Below are 12,699 nucleotides of genomic sequence, written 5' to 3'. Positions count from 1 at the left end.
ATCTGACTACATGTGGCAGTCACTCTACGTAATGATCACAGATCACTTGAAATCATATTAAAAAAATTACTGTTGTCTGCATGCAGGTATCTATAAATTGTGATACAAGGGCAATGTGTTGCCTCAGTTAATAAGATAGCTGCTTCACAGCTGCTGGATCCAGGGTTCAGTATTGACCTATGTGTGTGCAGTTTGAACATTATTGCCACACTTATGTGGGTTTTCAATGAATATGTCAACTTCTTTTCACCTCCCCGAAACATGCTAGTTACCCAGCTACTCTACATTTTCAGTGTTGGCCTACAGTCACTGTGTGGATTTTCTTTGGATACCTCAGTTTCTTTTTTGCCTTCCAAAATGTGCTAGTTGCCTAGATAATCCAAGGGTTAAATACTGGCCTAGAGTCATTGCTGTGTGGAGTTTCATCCCATGCATGTGTGGCTTTTCTCTGGGTATTTTAATTTCTTTTCACCTCCCAAAAATGTGTTGGCTGGTTGGTTGATTACTCTAAACTGACCATTTCCCTTGCAGCCTTTATCATGGATGAAAGGAGTCTGAGGTGAGCCAGTTTAATTATCCATTTAAAGAAATACATTCAAATTAAATTACAAATTAAATACTAGAGCTGTGGAACTACTATTGCAATGTACTGTACAAGAAAGGGAAAGAAATACATGCTTCAGATTTCCCTTACAGAGTAATATTCTCCCCCAGAACAGCAGTCGGCCACATATTCTAAGAGGAAGATGTATACAACCGATACAGCATGGTGAAGAAGACTTCAATATCAGTACCTGCCGTAGACACAGTATGTACTGGAAACGCCTGAAACAGTCTGCTGCAGGATAACTGGAAACCAAAAGTAATACTGCACTCTCCCTGAGGGAACGCATGAACTACTGATAAGATTTTATCACTCCAAATGTTAGAATTGTGAGTGCAGTACCACTGGAATTCCCAAAGTAATCCAGCTAAAAATACTAAAACTGATACATGAGTAACATACAAGAACTGAAGTAATCTTGAGAAAATCACACACTGTACTGAACTGAAACAAGGCTGTGAAAATCATGTAATATGTTTTTTCATGTTCTTTTTCCTGGTTTTATATATATATATATATATATATATATATATATATATATATATATATATATATATATATATAGCACACAAGAAATGAAGCATGCCTAAGAACATGATGTAATGTTTTTTTATGGCCAAATATGACTCATACGATCAAGGACCTGATTAGCAAATAGGCTACCTCCCACAAGCACCAAAATTACAAAACCAGACATTATTACCTCACTCTGGTCTGTTGAGACCCTGAAGAACATCTTTCCTATAAAGAGGTCAGACTGTTTTAGTACTGTGAATTATTACTCTGGCTTCTGGTAAATTGATGAACATTCTGACTCAAAAGCTGCCACAGATATTGCATGCTGCAAAATACATTTATATAGATGTAACATGCCAGAGACTATGGTCATTGGCAATGGACATCGGTTTAAATGACATGAATTTAAATAAAGTCTGGGAAGTCTACCATGTCAGTTTATCTCCCTACCACACTTAATGTAATGCTAAGACATAGGCTACTGTAAAACCACAAAAAGCATCTTACAGTAAACCCTGCACAGCAAAAAGTACCTGTAGAGAGAAACCTCAGCTGGAGGAACATATGGCCTGAGCAGATACACAGCTGTTTAGTTAATTTTCTCTCAACATATATATGACCTATACTCCACATCTAGAGTCTGAACTAACCATTAAAGCCAAGGTGAGGAAGAAACCTTGATAAGCACAAGGTGAGATGCTACTGTGACACATACCAATGAAGGCCATGACAGTTAGAAATGTGGATTAAATGATTCAAAGTTAGGTTAACAACACACAGCAAATCATGCTGCTGGCAGCTAGGGACATCCACTAGGTGGTTAAGCCTAAGAAATGAGGAAGTCAAGATCCAGGGTAGTGTATACTCTCCCAGAAATATAATCAGGATTTCTGGAATTGCATGCCAACTTCAAGAATAAAGTCCCCCTCTCATAGAAGGGCAGTTTCCCACCTGTACAGCACACACTGCATATTTCACAACAGTCTATCCTTTCACTACCAAAACAAAACTTCAGAAATGTGGAAATGGCAACAGGTTTAAGCAAAAAACATTTACCTGTCATTAAGCAGGCATTCTGAGGAAAACAACTCACAAAATATACAGCCTCAAAATACATTTGATAATTAGATTCAAGCACAAATCACTGCACACATTTTTTTTTGTAAGCTTATCCATGTTGTATATTGGGTGTGACTAGCTACACCTATGGAATAGCCTACAAACAGAAACCTAAAACCTATGAACAGAGTACAAAAGCACCAAGATATTTTTATTTTCTTATGCAGTGAAATCAGGAATGTGCGACTTAAGTGAGAAGGTGCAGAAGTGTCTAAAGGACATATCACTAGTTTGGAAAAGTACAGACCAAAGGGCACAACAAACCATAAGGCATACCTCTCAACTACTTAACTCGAGAAATTTGGACAAAGCCTAAAATAATGGGGGGGGGGCTCAAAAATAGCGACAGATTTTAAATATTGCTCTTATAAACTTAGAAATCTGCTAGAATAACAAGATTTGTGTTAGCATGCATTTTCTGAAGGATATGAAGTCTGAAACTCAAATATATGTCATTATTTGGTCATTTTTAGTGACTTCAATCTCTGTGATTTGCCAGAAAACCACAGATTTTATGAGGAATAGACCAAATATTTGAGGTAAATCTCTGAACAGTCTGTGAAAATCTGTACATCTGAGAGGTATGCAATAAGAGTACGTGAATGAAAATGCTCTGTAGCTTTCTACAAAAACAAAACCTGTAACTGTAGTGTTGGAGTTTATGATCATAGTTTGAGAAATATTTTGCCACTAGATGGCAAACTTGTTCCACTAAATAGGCTAACCATTTCACACTCAGTTGATTTAACTGATTTATTTATTTTTCTCCTGTTTATTTGCATGAGATAGCTGTACAGTGCCTGACAGAAAACTTGATTAGTAAACATATTAATAAATCTGAATTTCTTCACATCTGAACATCCTTTCTTATTTATTAAACTCGGAGTGACAGCATTCAGGACTCTTGTATGCCCTTTATTAGGATATAGTAGCTGTTATAGTGAGATACAGATGTGGCTAGTTTTATTTTTGACCAGATGCATGGAAGTACAGCACAGAGTATTAAGGCTATGACCTGTTAAAAATTTCAGCTTGTAGTACTGGATTTAATTTTTAATCTTTCTTCTTTCATATGCCACTTCATCAGATCAACACTTGGAGGTTTGCCCTGAAAACAGGCATTTGTGCTAGAGGGCTTATCTGGTTGTTATCAAATGGCTGTAACAATCCTGTGTGGAACATATGATTAGTAATTCATATCTCTCATTGCATTCAACAGCCATCCCCTGATTTTTTTCTAATAGTGGAGCAGTACTTTTTCTGAGCCTGTAATGTCGCATGTGGTTAAGAACATATAATGCAACAAAGGACAATGTAAGCCTGAGCTGCCTGTATACAATGAGTTTTGTTCTTTTAATTTTTCCATTACTGTGTGTTGTATAAATTGCATAGCTCCTTTTTGCTCTTTCTGTTAACAGCACTTTCTGTTGCAGAGTGGTATTTCACAGACTATGGCTTTTTTAGTGTTTATTTTCTTACTATTCATTGCTCTTTTATACTTCCATTGTCAGCTAAAGTGAAAAGCTTTGGAGACTGGTGTTCACTGGTATGGGCTTAGTTCCGGCAAGGCCATGCCAAATAATATAAATGAAAATAAATAATCTGTACTGAAAATAACTCCATATCCTTAATATCATCTGCAATACCACTGCAATAAAAGTGGGAGTAATCTGACCCCTTCCCTGTTTGAAGCTAAACCAAACAAGTATGGCTCTGCAGTCACTCTGAAGACATGGGGCTCATGCCTTGGTCAGCACCCCTCTTACTGCAAAGACCATTATGACCTCATAAAACAGCTGCATTGCTATACTATGTTTGGTAGCATTAATTATTCGAGAGAATATTAGGCTCCCTTAGTTTTTATTTGTGTGTGTGTGTGTGTGTGTGTGTGTGTGTGTGTGTGTGTGTGTGTGTGTGTGTGTGTGATTGTTATACAGAAATATGTGAGGAAGGCTTAATTTCCTGTCAGATTAGTGGATCACTTTTATTTCCACAATACTGTATCTTATAAACATGTGTCTTTCCATGTTGTTATACTTCATTAGTAGTCAATGGTGTCTATTGATATATGCCAAAGATGGATGTAGTAAGTCTTTAGATCAAACATCCTGAATTTCAAGTGACAAAAATTTGACAAAATGTCGAAGATGAAAGCTCCCTACCAAAAGCATTTTTTTTTTTGCAGAGGGCCAATCCTCTATGCACCCCCACAGGGAGGACTGCTCCCCACTTTGTTAATTATCCATACTAACTCTGAGATTGCACTACAGCGGCAAAAAGGGCCATTTCCCTGATACCCATTGTTTTACAATCACACACTGTGTTTTTTCTATTTGTACCTAGATGTTGACATTTCTAACACTGATGTTTAAGTTTTGAACTTCTGTCTCCTGACGCTTACATCCATTGCAATCTTGTCATGTATCCCCTCGGACAGGGCTACAGCATATTTTGCCAAGGGCTGTTATACAGCTCTAGACAGGATGCAGATGGGGATTTCTTTATTTGGTGTTCAGTCATACGTAGTAGTAGCTTTGACAAATGTATTTTGCACATCCAACCTACTTAATTTGTCCTGTCTTAACAAACAGTTTAATTTCTTCTATTTAAAAACAAAATTATTCCCTACTCAGTGTCCCATGTCTGGAGTCTTTCCTACTTCAGTAGGATTTACAGACAGTAAATCAGGTCTACGTTTTCATCTTCAGATATTCTGTGCTTGCTCGTCTCTCTGTTTTGATTTGATATACTGGTAAACACAGATTTTTAATGCTGTTTTTAAGTATCCTTATCATGTTACTAGCAACCTGCTATACTAGGAAAGAATTTTACTATGTATCAGCTAAAAACAGATTCTTCTTTCAAGAGTTCTTTTCAGGCTACTATGTCAAGTATAAACCTTAAAAAATATGGAACTACTTGTTCAGTAGAAAAACTCATAATAATAATAATAGTAATAATGATAGTAATAATAATAATAATAATAATAATAAAATAAAATGTTGTCACATGAGCCAACAAAAGTTCAAATATGCTGAGTGATTTCATCATCTATGTATTGCTTCAGAGCAATAAAGACACCTATAAAAACAATCAAATAACTAGTACTTAATAAAATCACATGTACATTCACACATTTATTTATTTTTACTTTTCTTTGTTGACCTGGTTATTCCCACTAGGCTGGTAGCCTCTTTTCAGGGAAAACCCAATGGTATTTACAGTATTAGGGGAAATGTGGCCAGGGCATTGGGGAACTTTCCCTACTCTTTTTGATACTTGTTGTGGGATATTTTACATTCACCTGAGCTATCACCAACTCAAGCAGAACAGGGCCTCGGTTTAACATCTCATCCGAAGGATGACACATTCAGGAGTGATGCAACCCCCTTGTGCTGCACTGCAGTGTCAATAATCAATCTATCTCGTGTAGGAATAGAACCCTCAGCCTTCTACACCAAAGTCGAATGTGCGCACACTTCTGCACTCCTGCTATATCACATACTGGTAAAATAGGTGGATAAAGTCCTCAGTATGGTCAAGGCAAACCAAATTCATATCGCAGCTCTGGCACTTGGTACAGGCAGGGAGGATGGGTGCACACACAGAGGGATAAGGGTGTGACTTAGTCTCATGGGAAGGCATGGATAATATGTATGCATAGCCTATCGCATGCCTTTCCCTGGGATTTTATGGGTGTACATGGTAGAAGGACCCATATCAGACAAAACACTTCTTGAGAGAAGTATGATCCTGATCCAGGAAACCTTCATCGCTTCACTAGCTCCAAGGATGGCACAGCATTAGCTCAGAGGTGACTAGTTGGGTTTCATAGATTTTGGCTATCTGCTCTCAGGACTTGTCCTTGACCCCCCCAAAGATGCTGCAATAACAAATAAATACATCTTTGAGTAGTTATGCAGGAAGAAAGTACAGTTGTGTACACTTACTATAAATGTAGATGTTCGAGTGTATTCACTGTTGCAGTCATTACATTTGGGTTATCCTGCTGGCAGGTTGCCCTCAGTCGGCCTGAATTCCAAAGTCTTGGGTCCTGCATCAGCTGCTGTCGCCTCTTCCCTGACATCAGGTCATCAGGGGTATAAAAGATGCAGCCGACACCATTTTATTTAGTTTTTCTTGCCCCAGATGTCAGGTGCCCCCAAAAGGGTAGGTTAAAATTATGTAAATAAAACATACATGCACCAAAATAAGCTTTACCTTCATCTATAAGCAAATACATCACCTAGGTTGTATAGATTAGAGAAGTGAAGATAAGCTCCAGCAAAAATAAGGGGGAAGGCGGGTGGGTAACCTGGACTGCAACAGTGAATACACTCGAACATCTACATTTATGGTAAGTGTACACAACTGTACTATGTTCTTTGTGTTTCACTGCTGCAGTCATTACATTTGGGTTGAGTCCCAAAGCTATGGTTGGGGGGCTGGAGCTAAACAGCATTAGGGCCCTGCAGAACTGTAGTGGCAAAGCCTGCCCTGGATTTAGAGTAAAGAGGCAGATTGTAATGTTTTGTAAAGGTATGCACTGAACTCCAAGTAGCAGCCTCTAAAATGTCTTTGGTTGGTACTCCCCTGAGAAAGGCTGCAGAAGTGGCTGCAGCTCTGGTTGAATGTGGCCTAATGCACTTAGGCACTGGTTTGCCATGCTGTGAGTAGCAGAAACAAATGCAGTGACCTATCCACTTTGAAATAGTCTGTTTGGAGATAGCCTTTCCTTGTGATGCTGTGGCATATGCCACTAGTAATTGCTCTGTCTTTCTGAAAACTTTAGTTTTGTCCAAGTTGAATCTAAGTTGTCTGTGTACATCCAAAGAATGCAGAATTTTCTCCCCCTTGTTCTGTGGATTTGGATAAAAAGTTGGCAAATTAATTGTTTGGTTAAGGGCTACACTGGATACCACCTTCAGCATAAATGTAGGGTTTGCTGTCAGAGAGACCCTGTCTGGATAGAAAATGATAAAGGGTTCCACAGCCATGAGAGCCTGTAGCTCTGAAACTTGTCTTGCAGAAGTTATTGCTAGGAGCAGAGCTGTTTTCCAAGATAAGAACTTTATGTCCGCAGTAGCAGCTGGCTCAACAGGAGGTAAGGTGAGTTTTTCCAAGACATAATTGAGGTCCCATGCAGGTATTGGAGTTCTCCTTGGAGACCTTAAGTTTTTGGCTCCTCTGAGGTACTGCCTTAATAAAGGATGAGAAAAGATTGGTGGCTCTGTATTGTAATGAGCCGAAATGGCAGAGGCATGGATTTTAATTGATGAAAAAGATAGGCCTTTGTCCAGCATCTAAGTTAAATATTGCAAAATCTGAGGAATATTTGGGACAGCTGTATCAGTTCCTTGAGCTTGGTTTCAAGCGCAAAATCTCTTCCATTTCCCAGCATAGGATTTTCTAGTACTAGGCCTTCTGGCTTCTAAAATGACATCCATCACGGCTTTACTGAGATGTGTGGTTTGTATGTTACATTATCCACCATGCTGCCAGGTTTATGGTCCTGAGTTGGCTGTGCAGAATCTGATTGTTTTGCTGGGACAGTAGATGAGGTATTTGAGGTAAGGTCCAGACTGGGCATTGGGACAAGTTCCTTAAGATCAGATACCAGTACTGGAGTGGCTAGTCTGGGGCAATCAGAATCATTTTTGGTTTCTCCTGCCTGACCTTTAGGAGTACCTTGGGGAGGAGAGGCAGTGGAGGAAAGGCATATACTGATAGGTTTGTCCAGTTGAAAGATAAGGCCTCCACTTTCCAAGCTTGTCTGTGATAGTTCCTTGTGCAGAATATTTTTAGTTGATTGTTTTGAGAGGAGGAAAATAGATCTATGTCCGGGGGTCACCATTTCATTGTTATCATGCTGAAGACTTGTGGATCCAGGTGCCACTCGTGAGGATCCATGAGGTTTCTGCTTAGTCCGTCTGCCAGAGTATTTTCCTTTCCTCGCAGGAATTGTGCCTGCAGATGAACTTGGTAAGTCAGTGCTGTGTCTCATAAAGCCATGGCTAGTCTGCACAGGGGATAAGAATGAGTGCCCCCCTGCTTGTTTATGTACCATATGACCGTGGTGTTGTCTGTCTTTATCAGTAGTTGCCCCAGATGAAGTGGGTCCTTGAAGGCTGTCAGGGCATTTTGAACAGCTAGCATCTCTTTTTGATTGATATGTAGATGCTTTTGGTTTGTGGACCAGGTGCTCTGAATGCCTCTTCCTGCCATGTGTGCCCCCTAGGCATAATCTGATGCATCCGTCGTTATGCTCTGCCTGGCTGGGGGTAGTGAGAATGGCTGTCCCTTGTTTTGGTGACAAGCCTTTGCCCACCATCGAAACTCCTGTTGCAGGCAGGGAATGAGAGTAACCATTGTTTCCAGACTGTGGCAATGTTGTGTCCAGACACTTTTTAGGTACCATTGAATTTTCCTCATATGCAGTCTTGCATATGGAATTAGTAAGATGCAGAATGCCATGAAGCCCAAAGCCTGCAGAATTTTTCATGCAGATAAGTGGGCCTTTGTTACCATTTCCTTGAAGTAGGTAGTCAGTTGCCTTTGTTTGTCTGGAGTGAGATAAGCCATCTGGGCAGTTGTATTTAAGCTTGCACCCAGGAATATTATCTCTTGAGAGGGTACTAGTTTTGATTTCTTTTTGTTGACTGTGTACCCTAGGCATGTTAAAAGTCTTATCACAAAAGTCAGATGCTGTAGTAGGATGTCCTTGTTCTCTGCTTGTATGAGGCAGTCATCCAAGTAAGGATATTTTGTATTCCTCTTTGTTTGCAGTAAGCCATTACTGGTGCCAGGCACTTTGTGAAGACCCTGGACGCAGTAGATAAGCCAAAGGGCAGTGCAGAGAATTGGTAATGCTTTGAGCCAGCCTTGAATCTGAGGTATCTTCTGCATGATTGTCTGATTGGGACATGCAGGTATGCCTCTTTTAGGTCTAAAGTCATGAGCCAGTATGGGCAGAAGCTGCTGTAAGGTCAACATCTTGAATTTTTGTATATCCAGGAAAGTGTTTAGAATAGATAGATCCAGTATTGGTCTCCATGTTTTGTCCTTTCTGGGTACCAAGAACAGTCTTGAGTAAAATCCTTGTCCCTGCTCTTGCTGTGGTACTTTTGAATAGTCCTCATGTCCATGAGAGCTGCGACTTGTTTTTGAGCCTCTGCCCATTGATTTTTTGGCAGGTCTGGCCAACCGTTTACCCTTGGCAGGCTATGGAAATGAAACTTGTAGCCTTGTGACACTATGTCTAGAAACCATTTGTCCTGGGTTATAATGTGCCAATTTTGAGAAAAAAGTGCTAGTTTTCCCCCTAAGGGTGCTGCCAGAAGATAAGTGCTTGGCGCAGGCAGGGGGGAAGTCATTGGGGCTGTTTCTTGTATGATTGTGATTTGTCCTCTCCACCTTTGGAGGTAGAAACATTCCACTGCTTAGACCTGTAGGATCCTTGCGGTTGTGATCTGCCTCTAGGGCATCTGGATCTGCCCCTTTGAGGTCTGTCTGAGACTGGAAAGGACCAATTATTTGTAGGCCAGTGTCTGCTAAATCTAGGTGGCTGTACCTGTAAGAAATCCTTGACCATTTGCATAGATTTAGCTTTGTCTTCCATTTTCTTTAACACCTCTTCTGCCTTAACACCAAACAAGGTATCATGTTGTAAAGGAGCATCTAATAATTTTGCTTTTACATGGTCAGGCAGATTTTGTTCCTTTAACCAAGCATGCCTCCTAATGACAGAACCCGTAACAGCAGCCCTGCAGGAGGCCTCCAGAGAATCAAACACACATTGCAAAGTATGCTTTCCAACTTGTTCAGCTGCATGCAATAAATCCTGCATTTCTTTGTTTTCTGCACATTCAGAATTTGCCATCATTTTCTGTTTAAGCAGTGTCATGATATATTGCTGATATTTGATCATATGAAATTGGCAATTTAAGGCCCTTATAGCCAAAGTAGCAGATGTGTAAATCTTTTTTCCCCATCTATCCAGAGCCCGAGAATCCCTGTCAGAGGGGGTAGAATTTTTTGCAGTAGATGCCTTGACCCCTTTTGTACCCTGAGAAATAGTTTCTGGGTCTGCAGTAGGGTTTTTGAAAAGGAATTTATGAGAGTCAAGGACCCTGTAGTATCTGTCCTGCATAGCAGGAGCTGGAGGTAAAGAGTCAGGGGTCAGACTAGACTCTGAGAACACATCATCTACAATGTCCAACACAGGAGGAATAGCTAGAGGCCTGTGTTGAGGTAGTAAAAGGAAGTCTCTGAGCCTTTTCTTAGATTCTGAAAAATCTTGGCTCTCCCAGTGGAAGTGCTCCCTCATGGTATGCAAGGTTTCCCCAAAAGAATAGTCCTCAGGAGGAGAAGCTGAAGGAATTGATTCTTCAGCATCAGAATCCTCATAGGGGGTAAGAGAATATTCCTGATCAGAAGAGGAATCAGAAGAAATGGAAACCTGATCTGAAGATTCATAGTCTGTCTCTTGCCTAGGCCTCTTATCAGGAGGGGGATGGGAACCCCTGATCAAGGTAATTAAGTCTTCTGCCATTTTGAGCATCTGTTTTTCGGGCATGGAGGCCTGTCCTTGTGACTGGTAAACTTGTTTCTTTGCCTTTAAAGGTGTTTTAGTCTTTATCTTTGAAGTCGGTTTAATATATAATTGTTTAGGTCTGAATACACCCTCAAAAGCCGATGCCTGCTCAGCGGCTCCGGACCCATCTGAGGGAATAATCTCCGAGGCACCAGTACCTTGAGTTTCCTGCGGTCTGGCCGACTCCACGTGGGAGTCGGTAGTGGCCTGCGACTCTAAAGTAGTGGGTGTCAGGGGCTGCGAAAGTGCCTCACTGAGAACCGGCGAACCAGCGACTTGCTTAGGAGAAGCTTTGTCGTCGGTTTTGGACCTCGGTTGCCTGTATTTTTCTTTTTCTTTGCGTTTTTTGTGAACTCCGGTAGTCAGATGGGTATCCGGCGACATTGTATAATTAAATCTTTGCACAAAATAGCTTAATGCAAAATCGTACCGACGCTTAATAGTGCGTTGGTTAAATCTAGCACAAAACTGACAACTAGCAATGTCGTGGTCAGGGCCTAGGCAAGGAATACAGTAAGAATGAAAGTCCTTATGAGGTATTTGCTTCACACAAGAAATACAATTATTAACTTTTTCTGACATCGGTCTGGAGCAAGAAAAAAGTTTCCCTAATGGGGTACTTAGCTTTTAATGAAGACTTCGGATCTGAAACTCGAACACGAAAATCTCAGGAGTCGGCCAACCGGCACTTGCGAACTGCTTCTGCTTTGGGCAAGAAAGACTAAATAAAATGGCGTCAGCTGCATCTTTTATACCCCTGATGACTGGATGTCAGGGAAGAGGTGACAGCAAATGATGCAGGACCCAAGACTTTGGAATTCAGGCCGACTGAGGGCAACCTGCCAGCAGGATAACCCAAATGTAATGACTGCAACAGTGAAACACGAAGAACATCTGTATACTTGTCTCTACCTCTGGTTCTATCGTAGTTTTGTGGTCCCCATACACAAACTTCACAACATACAAACAATTACATGTTTCTTCCATGTTAAATCAAACCTCTTTTGAATAAGATATATATCATAGATTTCTGTTAATCATTTGTAGTACTTATTAAAAAATAACACTCAAAAGTTATTTTTGTAGCTGACAAGTGCCCCCCCCCCCGCATATCCACATGGAGGACTTCACTCCTGCACATCTTCTTACTTAAATACACTAACACCAGCATTACATAACTACACCCTGCAAAACAGCACAACTCCCTTACACAGGGAGACTGTTGATAATAACTAAAGTGGGTTATTTTTCTCAGTACTGTCTCCTCTTCTCTCCCCAACACATATACACACACACACACACACACACACACACACATATATATATATATATATATATATATATATATACATATTTTTTTTTTTTGTTAATGACAAATCTTCTTATGTAGTTTGTTAATTGCACTGGACAAAGTTGTACTAAACATCTAGCATAACTAGATTTTTCAAAGATATTTGACACCATCTTTCATATATTTCAGATGAAGTGAGTCAACTCAGCATTAATACTTATATGGTTCAGTGGGTAAATTACTGAAGAAAGGGGAGAATAAAAAGGTTGAGAATACGGTGTTAACTCTCCAACTTATCCAGGTGTCCAGGGAAGTCCCTCAAGCCACACTCTTGGAACCACTCTTATTTGGTGTCTTCATTTCAGATATAACTAGAGGAATACAATGTTGTTGTTATCTTTTGGCTTTTCCCAGTTAGGGGTCGCCACAGCGGAACTCCGGTCCGCTAATGATTGGCAGTAGATTTTGACGAATGCCGAGGTGCCAGCTCGACAGTCAACCTTCAATGAAGGCACACCCATTTACGCATGTCTTTCGAACGTCCACCCAACAGCGGGGAGGACATGCATGAAAACT

This window comes from Protopterus annectens, chromosome 1.part0 (assembly GCF_019279795.1).
Source record: "Protopterus annectens isolate FY-2018-M chromosome 1.part0, PAN1.0, whole genome shotgun sequence".
NCBI lineage: Eukaryota > Metazoa > Chordata > Ceratodontiformes > Protopteridae > Protopterus > Protopterus annectens.
Note: the sequence above shows the minus strand (reverse complement) of the source record.